This window comes from Lathyrus oleraceus, chromosome 7, assembly GCF_024323335.1.
Source record: "Lathyrus oleraceus cultivar Zhongwan6 chromosome 7, CAAS_Psat_ZW6_1.0, whole genome shotgun sequence".
Classification (NCBI taxonomy): Eukaryota; Viridiplantae; Streptophyta; class Magnoliopsida; order Fabales; family Fabaceae; genus Lathyrus; species Lathyrus oleraceus.
In genome coordinates this window covers 276848564-276860210 of record NC_066585.1, presented here as the reverse complement: position 1 = coordinate 276860210, position 11647 = coordinate 276848564, and the positions used below count along the sequence as shown (strand labels likewise).

The window sequence follows — 11647 nt, the reverse complement described above, 5'->3', positions numbered from 1 at the left end:
GTCTCCGGATTTTCATCAGAAATCGCTCTTGATGAACAAACAAGGGAAGGCTCGAGGTATGTGCATAACTCCATTGCAACTATTGTCACTCAGATACTATCTGGTAATCGGAATGTTCCTGGGGTTTCTGTTCCCTTGAACACTATCATACCTGATATTGTTGCATGTCAAGATAACGCTGTAGTGTTAAGAAAGAATGTCTCTGACAATGTTGAGCAACCTGAGGCTCATGAGGGGTCAAAGATTGACAAACGCTCCGGCAAAGTGAGAGGTGAGAAGGTCAATGTCACTCAAGGTGTTGATGACAACCCTAGAGCTGAAACAGTTAACCTGGAAGAGTTCTCTGATAATGAACTTTTGGCTTCAGTCATCCCTAGCATAGCCAAGAGGGTCAGGACTAGGAGAGAGAAAAAGACAGTGGTGCAAAAGTCCCCAACCAAGGAAGTTGATGAGACACCCTCTCCCAAGCAAACAGTCACAGAAAGTGCACGCAAAAGGAAAGGTCATGGACCTGCAAAATCTTGGAGCAAAGAGGTGCCCAAGAAACTGAAGACCAAGGCTGTTGTGGTGGAGTCTGACTCGGATGTTCCCTGTGATGTCACAACATCCATGTCCAAGAAGAAGCCAACCTCTAGCAAGTTGGCTGCTAGTGTTCCAGAGGTACCTATAGACAATGTGTCCTTCCACTTTGCCTCTAGTGTGAACAGGTGGAAGTATGTCTACCACAAGAGGTTGGCCTTGGAGAGGGAACTGGCTCAGAACGCCTTGGAGTGCAAGGAGATTGTGGACCTCATTAAAGAGGCAGGGCTGATGAGAACTGTGACTCAACTCCCCAAGTGCTATGAGACCTTGGTGAAGGAGTTCATTGTCAATCTGTCTGAGGAGTGTGCTGATGGGAAGTCCAGAGAATTTAGAAAGGTCTATGTGCGTGGCAAGTGTGTGACCTTTTCCCCCTTAGTAATCAATTTGTACTTGGGAAGAGCAGATGAAGTGCAACCAGAGCTTGAAGTGACTGACAACAGAATATGTCAAGTCATCATAGCAAAGCAAGTCCGAAATGGCCTCTCAAAGGGAAGCTGGTGGCCAGCCAACTCAGTGTGAAGTATGCCATGTTACGCAAAGTTGGAGCAGCCAACTGGGTACCCACAAATCACAAGTCAACTGTGTCTGTGATGTTGGGAAAGTTCATCTATGCTATTGGAACCAAGGCAAAGGTGGACTATGGCACCTACATCTTTGATCAGACCATGAAACATGCTGGGAGTTTCAGTGTGAAGGGACCTATAGCCTTTCCATCTCTCATATGTGGTATTGTGTTGAATCAATTCCCACACATCCTGACAGACAATGACTTTGTGAAAAGAAGAGAGAGTCCATTGGCCTTCAGCTACAAACTGTTCCAGGGGAAGCATGTTCCTGACATTCTCATGACATCGGAAGAAGCATCCAAAGCTGGCCACCAACCAGATAAAGCTGCTGTCATTGCAGTGCTTAGAGAGACTTGCAAAGAGCTGGAGGCTAGGAAGCATGCGTTGGAAAAGCTGATCTTTCAATTGGAGACGTCTGTTGAGGATACGGATGAAGCTGCTGGGCAAAGTTCTGAGGATGAGGAGGAGGCCAGGTCTGAAGAGGAGGCTGATGATGAGGCTGAGGAATAAATCATTGTCTGTAATTCTGTCATTTTTTCCTGTTTATGGTGTTGGCTTGTAATTTAAAGTGTTGCTTTGGCAACATTTTTGACAAAAAGGGGGAGTAACAGGTGATTCCCCAGGACAACAGAGTTTTGTGTTTCTTAAACAGATATCCATGACAGACTCTACTTTTCCTCCTGCAGCTGATGTGTGATGAAGTTTTTACTTAACTTCTGTTTATATGATGTTTTATGTGTGGAGTTTTTATTTAACTTCCTTCCCCTGCAGCTGATGTGTGATGAAGTTTGTAATTAACTTCTGTCTGTGTGCTGCAATTAGAAGTTTTTATTTAACTTCTGTATGTGAGCTGTTATGTGAAGTTTTACTTAACTTCCATATGTGTGAGTGTGCTGCCACTCTGAGTGTATTAGCTAGGTCTATTTCCTGCTAGATGTGTGATTCCGCTGCTATGAACTCTGTTATGGGGATCAAAGTGTTTTAGCCAAAAATTTGCCAAAGGGGGAGTTTGTAGGTGTTTAATTGGTTGCATTATATGGTAAAACACTAGTTGGATTCTAATGTCTTGACTGATGTCATGACATGGTGTGTATGTGTGACTGCATTGTAGGTTAGAATATCTAACTGTACTCTGATGTCTTGACTGATGTCATGACACACTTGAGTAGTTACTGCAGGATTAACTAATACAGGATTTATTGAATGTCAAACTGGATGTTGTGACATTCATCCCTGTCAGCAGATACTGAGGAATAGAACAGTTGGTGTTCTGTTAGAGCTCAGTATTCATTTGCAGTCTGGTTATCAAGGAAATACCAGACCTGGCATAAGGCCTACTATATGAATGTCAAACTGGATGTTATGACATTCATCATGGACAGTATATACTGAATAATAGACAGAGTGGTGTTCTGCTACACTTCAGTATGTTTCTTAGTCTGTTCTTCAAGAGGATAACAGAACTGACTTAAGGCCAAATGTGTAAATGTCAAATTGGATACTTTGACATTTATTAATGTAAGTTGTTACTGTAGTATGGTCATTTTGGTCATGTACAGGTCAGCAAAATTGTACAGTCTATTTTCTGGAAAAACAGACTTAGCATATGATCCTTGATGTCAAGCTGAATGTCGTGACATTCATTCCTGACAGCATATGCTATATTGTAGGTTGTTCAGTTTTCTGTTTCAGCTTTTTCTCAGGCTATTCTTCAGGGATTCAACAGCTAAGAGAAAATCCAGGAAATCAACAACCAAACTACATTTAATGAACCTAACAAATAGCCTATTTGTTAGTAACCTAGATGTGGAATTTAGGGGAACTCGCGTGACCTTAAATTCAGGAGAATACAAGTGCAAAGGCCCAAGTACTGCAATATAAAAGGAAGTCGTTCCTTCATTCAGAACTGGGGATTTTGAGGCGTGAAGATTTAGTGTGTCCATCATACTTCACTGCTGTATTTTTGTGAGTCTTGTATTAGACATATCTTGTAAGCCAAGCCATTATCACGTAGATGATTGCTTTGGCATAGGGTGTTCATTGAGTTGTAAGTGTTGTGTCGCTCAAAGCTTTTAAGCGTGAGTGCTGTGTATCTTGATTAAAGCTGTTAAGCACAATCAAGAGTTGTTTGAAGTGTGACTTCAAAGTTGTCTTTAATATTGATTAAAGGTAGTAATCACTGAGGTGATTGAGGGGGAGTGAGTAGGAACTCTGATCTTAGAGTAAGATTGAAATTGCATTGGGTAGGGATTAAGTGACAAGTTGTAAACGGGTGAGTTTAGCTTTGAATTAATACTACTGATAATGGATTTCCTCCCTGGCTTGGTAGCCCCCAGATGTAGGTCATGTTGGACTGAACTGGGTAAACAATTACTTGTGTTATTTACTGCACTTACTTTTAAGTTCTGCATAATTCTTGTCTGTGCAGAATTGGATGTCATAACAACCCGTGTGACATCTAAAGTCTGATAACTAGAATTTCAGAAATATACCTGAACGCTTCGCACGCTCGAACATACAACAGAGTCGCCATCGAACTTTATTTATTCCCGAAGGAAAGGGAAAACATCATAAAATTTGGGAAAGAGAAACTAGGTAAGGAAGTCGGTTATGCAAGGGGAATGTATTAACACCCCTCACATCTATTGTACTCAACGAGAACTGTTTTGGTTGTTCTTGCTCGAAGGGGTGTTATATCTAAGGTTTACTCTCAAAAGAATGAGGGAAAATAAAAAGAAATAGATAAAGTGCTCGGAGAGGATTAGGGCCCTCATCCCTACGTATCCTTATAGTGCAATAAGGAAATCAGAGCTTCGTAGTTCATAGAACTAGTGGTGGGAGGTGAAAAGAAAAGTGATAAAGGTATTGTCTGAACCAAAGGATAATATTGTTTGACTCCAAACGTGGATGAAATCTGAACCCAAGAGTAAAACTGGTATGAACCAACAGGTGAGGTGCCTAAGGCATGGTATCATTGTATTGGAATAACTGAAACAAAAGAATTAAGTGTCTGGCAATAAGCCAAACAACTCTTGGTTCACAAGCATACACAAGATGAAGCTCAAAGAAATAGTGTATTTGGATCAAAGATAACTAGTATATCACATCGAGTGAATGAATGCATCATGGAGATGAATAGAATGATAGAGAAAAGTATCCAAAGTACAAGAAATGAAGGGTTTGGTAAAAGTGACTGAATGGTATAATTTGGAACTAAATGTAAGGCTATATTGGAATCCATAAGAGAAATATCATTTGCAACCACAAAGTAAAGGTGGAACAAACCACAAGTGAGGGGCCTAAGGCATGATATTACTGTATGGTTGGGTCAAAAATAAGGCATTAAATGTTTGACAATAAGCCAAATAACTCTTGGCACAAAGGTGGACAATTATCCTAAAAGGGTATGTATGGAACTCTAAAGAAGTATGTATTTGGTTCCAAAGAAAGGGAGTATGCCACTGAGGTGAATGATCATGATTAAAGGTAGTTTATGGATCATGAAAGATATGGATGGTGCCCTAAGGCAAAAGAGTGAGAAATAAATAGGAATATGCTCGCCAAGGATTCACATCCTCGTGCCTACTTATTCTCACTATGCAATGAGAAAGTCAGAGCATTTGTAGTTCGTGGAACCACGAAAACAAGGAGAGAGATAAGTGATGATTGGGAAACCATAAAGGCAAATTAACTTTTAACCAAAGAGTAAACAGACAAACCAATAAGTGAAGGGCATAAGGCATGGTATCATTGTATTGGAATGACCGGAAACAAAGGGGATTAAATGTCTGGTTTGACAGCCAAACACCTTTTGGTTCACAAGGTGGACTTCGATTAAATCTTCCTAAAAGGATATGTATGGGGCCCAAAGGAAAGTGTTGATTGGTACAAGGAACGATATATCACTGTAAGGAACAAACAATTTGAAACCAAAGAATGGTATATTGAATCCATGAAGGAATAAACTTTGAACCGAAGATTAAAGGTAAACCAACAAGTGAGGGGCCTAAGGCATGGTATCACTGTATTGGAATAACAAAAAACAAAGGAATTAAGTATATTGTAATATGCCAAACAGCTCTTGGTTCACAAGGTAGACTCCGATTAAATCGTCCTAAAAGGATGTCAATAAAATCCAAGGAAAAATATATTTGATCTCAAAAAGATGGTATTGATTGGTGAATGATAACAACTGAGGTAGAAATAAATAAGATAACTCGTGGAGAATCTGAATCCTCGTGCTTATGTATTCTTACCGTGCAATGAGAAAGTCAGAGCATTTGTAGTTCGGCCTACTACGACTGACAGCAAAAGGATGAGGCAAGAGGAATGGTATGATAATAGAAGATAAAGAAGACTTGGCAGTCATTTGATATGAACCATACTAAAGTCTATGAACAAAGGCAAATACCTTGAGCAACTGGTGTTTCGTCCCGTACCCAAGGATACCCTAGACAAGGATAAGAATTCTCCACTCTCATCATTCTTTTTTACTTAAGGCTCGTAACATGTGATTCCCATCATAACTTTCAAGTTGTTTAAAAAGAATCATTGCCGCTCCTTGTGATGATTAAGACCTTATCAATCATTCGGTACGATATGCATTAAAGTCTATGAACAAAGGCGAATACCTTGAGCAACTGGGTCATTCGTCCCGCACCCAAAGATACCCTAGACAAGGATATGAATTCTCCACTCTCATCATTCTTTGTTACTCAAGGCTCATGGCATACAATTTGAATCTTGATTGACAAGCTCTGGAAGAAACACTTTTGATATGCTTTGTATAATCCACTACTTGATTTGTATGGGATGCCTTGATTTAAAGTCTGAACTTAAGGCCTTAAGATCCACAACATTACGAGAACTAGTCCTATCAAGTCATCAATAGACTTTTGATCACTTGAATTTACTTTGGGATTACACAAAGATCAAAGGATTTAGGTAATCAAAGTTTCTTTTGATCACCTTATTCAAAGGGATTGAATTAGTTGATAATTATGTACAACGAAAGATTAATTAGTTAAAACCTAATTAACATCATCACTAATCAATTAAAATCTAATGTTTCTAATCATTTTAACAAATCTAATTAGAAGTTAAAAATCTAAACAATTTTTAATGAACTAATTAATTTAATTAATTTCTAAAACATAAATCAAGTTCTAAAAATTAACCAATCTAATTAATTTCAAGAACCTAAACAAGTTCTAAAAATTAATTAATCTAATTAATTTTTAAAACTTAAATCAAGTTCAAAAAAATTAATTAAATTAAATATCTAAAGTCTAACTAACAAGATTAAAATTCTAATTATTCTAATCCTAAGTTTTTTAATTCGAATTATTTCTAAACCCCAATTAAGTTCTAAAAATTCTAATTACTCTAATAGAATTCTAAAACCTAATCTTTCTAAAAAAACTAAGTCCCTAATTAACCTCTAATCATATTCTAATTAATTATTAACTCTAAAAATCTAAAAATTCTAAATCACCTAAAACAATATTTTAACTAACCCAATTAACAATCTAATTAGTCTCTAATTCTATCCTAATTATAACCTAAAACAATATGAAAACAATTAAGAAAAAAAACAAATTAAGAGGAGGTTATGGAGGTTTAGGATCAATGTGAGGTATAGAGAAAATATGGGCTTAAGGTTATATTGGGCTGCAATTAAAAAACAAAAGAAAAAATGGGCTGCACTAAAAGACATGAAAAATTGCACTTAAAATAAAATAAAACAAAATAAAATAAAAAGGAAAATCCCCCAACCGAACCGAATCGGCCGGCCGGTTCACTAGACCAGACCGAACTTATCCATATTATCCCCTCTCCCTACTTAGCTTAATGTGAAAGGTTGTAGAAGAAAGGGAAAAAAAGTGCCGGTGTGCACTTCCACCCGGCCGCGAGGGTGGTTTCCTTGCGGGGCCGACCGGCGGCGGTCCTCCCTTCTCCAAGGGGTGTTGTGATTTTTCATCTTTCCCAATTCTTCCAAGCTCCATTGATGCTTCTTCAAGGTTTTGAGGTAAGTGGAAAAAAAATCCAAATCTTGCTCAAAAATGTTCAAATAAAAGTGTTCCATGCTTGAATTGTTATGAATTTTCATGATTGAGTGTTTATTTTTGATGATTTTCATTGTTTAGGATGGATTGGAGATGTTGGGATTAAAAAAAAAGACTTTTTTTTTATGTTAAGACATGTTTGGAAATTGTAGAAAAATGAATTATTCTAACAATCTATTAGTGCTAACTCAAAGTAAATCATGTAAATTGACATGTTTGTTTTCATGAAGCTAATTTTCTATTTTGGACTTGTTTAATCTCTATGTCAAGTACGTTAATTCTATGTCAATGATTATGCTAAGAATTATAGACTATTTGCACTTTGGTTTTCTTTATAAATGCTTACATAAAAAAAGCTATTTTACTCCATGCCTAAATCAAAGTTATTGCTATACTAACTATAAGTCTATTGCTATGTTAAGTGCAAATCCTCGTTAGACTATAGAGAAGACTATATTATGTTCATATTCATGCTACTTTAATGATCAAATCTTGAATAATTAAACTACTGTTTAACCTTAAAACAATAGCATAATCTAAAGGCTCCACCACATGCAATTAACAAGATCAACCACACAAGATGATTCATGGTAATGGCATGGAAATATTAAAGGTTCAAGGCTTATCAACGGAGCCTAAATTTTCTCTGGTGCGCATTGTAATTTTACCGAAAAGAAGTAAAATTTGGAAAAACTTCAAGAAGTAATCCTTTTATTATGCTTCTAAATGATAAGATGAATATTGATGATTAAAAGATGGAAATTAGGAGATGATAGAAAAGTGGTCCATGCTTGAATCTTGATGAGATTGTTGAAAATTGATGAACACCTGAATTATTGAGAATTGTGATGAATCTTGAGTTGTTGAATGATAATTGTTGAATACTTGTGGTCAGGGCCGGCTCTGTGGGGGTGCGAGGAATGCTGCCGCATAGGGTCTCCGAGTTTTTAGGGCCTCGAATTTGATAGATGAGATCAATATAAATATAGCACTAACGAATATATATCATTAACTCCATTTTAATATATTATTGTAGTGTAGCCGAGCGGTGGCTGTAGTGTTTTGGTAGTAATACAACCTAGGTTTGATTCCTTGTTCTTACATTTTATGAATATTTTTACTTTTATAAAAAAATGCCACCATATTATTTAATCTAAATAAATTACATTTAAATTTATTTAAAATTTAATATCTCAATTAACCTAATCATTTTTTTTCTTTTATTAATATATTTTATAGATCTGTGAAATTTTTTGAGATGTAAGTTTGGAAATATTTATATTTTTGTATCATTGTGAATGACTACATTAATAAATTTGAAATAATAGCTGTGAGACTTTGAAATTTTATAATTTTACATTGTTGATTGTTTATTAAATAAAATACTCCGTTATTAATATTGTGGAAATTGTTCAAAGAACTTTTTCCTTTTATTAAATGGTATGAGTTTTTTTTATAGATCGAAGATGGTAAGAGAAGAAAAATGCGAATAACTAATCTTCGATAAATCAATTTTCTACAAAGTATTTTTTATTATCTTTGTCTCTATATATTTAATTTTATTTACAATTAAATAAAATATATTTTTCTAATTTGTTGTGTTTTCATCTATTAAATATCTAATTTTAAAATAGAACATGGCCTCCAAATTGATTGGGACGACCCTGCAATGGTGATGAACTTTGGTGGAGGTGATGGAAATGGTGAAAAGGTTGAGAGAAAATTTAGAGGTTATAAGCAAAAAATGGTGAAAAAAAGGTTAGAGTCATTAACCTCCAAAAATGGGAAAAAATAAGGATTATATAGATTTTTTGGTTGATTATGGTTCATTGGATTATGATCAACCTCATCACTTTATCAACGGTTAGAAATTAATCAAAATGTTAGTTGTGAATCATTAAGCTTAGCCGTTAGATTAATTGTTATCAATGGTTGAGGTTTGATGAAAACTTGCTTAATTTTGTGTTAGTTTGTGAACTTTAAGGAAGTTAGAGTTAGTTAGGGAGGATAAGGATAAAAGTAAATGTATGGTTTTGTGTTAAAATAGGCCGTTAAGGTTAGTTAGAAGCAAGACATATTTGATTTTAGCATAAGTACCAAGTTTAAGGGTAAGGTGGATGATCACAAACTTGGAACTTGCAAATAATTGAATTTATGCTTTGATTTGCCTTAATTTTTAATGGTTTTGGAATTGGATTTTTTTGTGAATCATCCTACGTCTTCAAGTGTTGTTGGGAATTGATTTGTTGCTGGAAATAAGTAATTTTGAATGATGTAAATTATGGATCAAATTCCCAATTTTTGTGTGTATGAATAGGTTTGAGAAAATAGAGATGTCATGCCAAAACTTTTCTAAGTGTTTATGCAGTTTTTTTGTGACTTTTCCATAGCTTTTGGATGACTTTGATTGATGAGATTGGTGACTGGCTTGTTTTATTCTCTTCCTTGTAGCAAGGTAAACAAAGTGGTGGTATAATTATCTTGAAGGCCCAAGGGAAGAACGAGAAAAAGTCGTGAAAAGAGAGCTTGAAGGATGGAAAGTGTTGAAAATCCTTTCATGAAACATGTTCATGACATAATTGATTTTTCATGAAAATTGTGGACTCTTATGATCAAATGAATGTGGGATAGGTCTGGGAATATTTAGGATCCAAAATTGAGTCATTGGTCAAAAGTTGACCAAAAAGTCAACAATACCAAAATGATGTAATTTTTTTTATCTTTTTTCCTTGTAATCCCTTATTTTCACTTGTGTCTCAAACAATAAGCCATGTATCATGGATAAATAAAATATTATGTGAATTCTCAATTTTGCCTTTTTCCTTTAATTCAAGAAATCTTCTATGTAAAACAATGTCATTAAAGAGCTTATATGCCAATTGTTGCAAATGGAGATGGAATGATAAAATATATAATGTATGCAAATGAAATGAATGAAACCTACACATGCATGATAAATTACATGAATACAATCGTAAGCTAGGTAAAAAGAAAAAAGGTAGGGCAAATTTTGGGGTATGACAACTGCCCCTATTTAATCATCTTGGACCTGAATACGCGAATTGCGAAAGCTTTTCGGGTATTCGAGGTAGAAGAGGATTAAATACCAAAGTATCCGAAAATTTGCCCGTTGAGAATGGATGTAATGTAACAGGAGTTTTGTGATTTGCCAAGCAAATATTAGGTTTCGGGCATGCCAATAAGAACTGGATTTTTGACATGCTAATTAAGAACTGGACTTTTTGCTTTTCTCGTTTGCAAGGTTTCATGACGTGGTTTATGCATGATGATGATTTATGCAATGGTTAAGCCAGATGCTCATGTTGTGGGTGGTGAGACTTTTGGGCTAGGATAAGGGCATACTAACGCGACTCTCCGACACCTACTTCAGTGGTTGTCACATCTCTGGACTTGATTGGAAACATGCAGAGAGCTTGTACCTGCGTAGCCTACCTCTGTTCCAATCTATTGGGTATCTGTATATTACCCTAGTTACAAGCTATGGAGTAGTCACATCATCTGAAGATCTCAAACTAGCTTTCCCCAACGTCTTGAAATTGTATCCTCTTGATTAACTATTCATGGGAGTGATTGACGTCTCGTGCTCTTGGGGTGGCCTACCCCAATATGAGCCTCGAAGTAACTTTGCCCTTGTCTGGTTGATTCAGAGGGATTTATAGAATCTCAACGTGGTTGCCCCAAATTGACTGACTCTGAAGAGATATGAGCTTTGGGATCTTAGAAGAAATGTTCAATCTTCCCATTATGTAAGCTTTCTTGATGTCAAGTGCTTTTTCGTAGGTAAAAATGCTCATTTTGAAAATGATAATTGTAATGTCATGCTCATGCAAGTGTTGAAACTCAAGTATGTTCACTAAGATTATGACATATAGTGAATGAATCATTGATTAAAATGGCATATCAGTATCAATACAATTGACAAGAAAATCTTTAGGAGTCAGTTTAACGCGATCTTACCATAGTATGCTTTCAAAATAAACCCTGCATCAATTAGGTCTTTTGAGAGTTGTAACATGGCCTGGTTCACGGTTTCAAAAAGAAAGGATATAAGGCTCAAGACCTATTCTAACTCGCCCATTCTCTTTGATATTCTCCAGTCCTATGTTCAATTAGCTTGAAACAAGCGCTCATCTTTCAGAAAAGGATTTTGAATAGTATCACTAATGGTTAAGGAACCCACTGAGAGGTTGGAGTGACATCCACTCACCTTTTACTTTTGTTTGCAGTCACGTTGATTTACTCTTACTGAGGAATTTGGTTATTGATCCTCTTTTGTCTTTTATTTTACTTTGGTCTTCCCTTATTTTTTTTCTGGACTGATCATTTGGGATTGCAGTCCACCGGAATGCCCAACGTTTTCCTAAGTCAATCTTGTTTTCATTCTTTTAATGTAGCACGATTTTGATTTGCTTT

The 11647-nt window shown here is 36.0% G+C and overlaps 1 long non-coding RNA gene across 1 annotated transcript; it reads left to right on the top strand.

The window, feature by feature from the left end:
• The first annotated feature begins 6955 nt into the window (after positions 1-6955).
• Positions 6956-10022, top strand: LOC127103623 (uncharacterized). The gene is made up of 2 exons (XR_007794783.1): positions 6956-7176; positions 9665-10022. It is a non-coding gene; the product is annotated as an uncharacterized LOC127103623 (long non-coding RNA).
• Positions 10023-11647: the final 1625 nt, after the last annotated feature.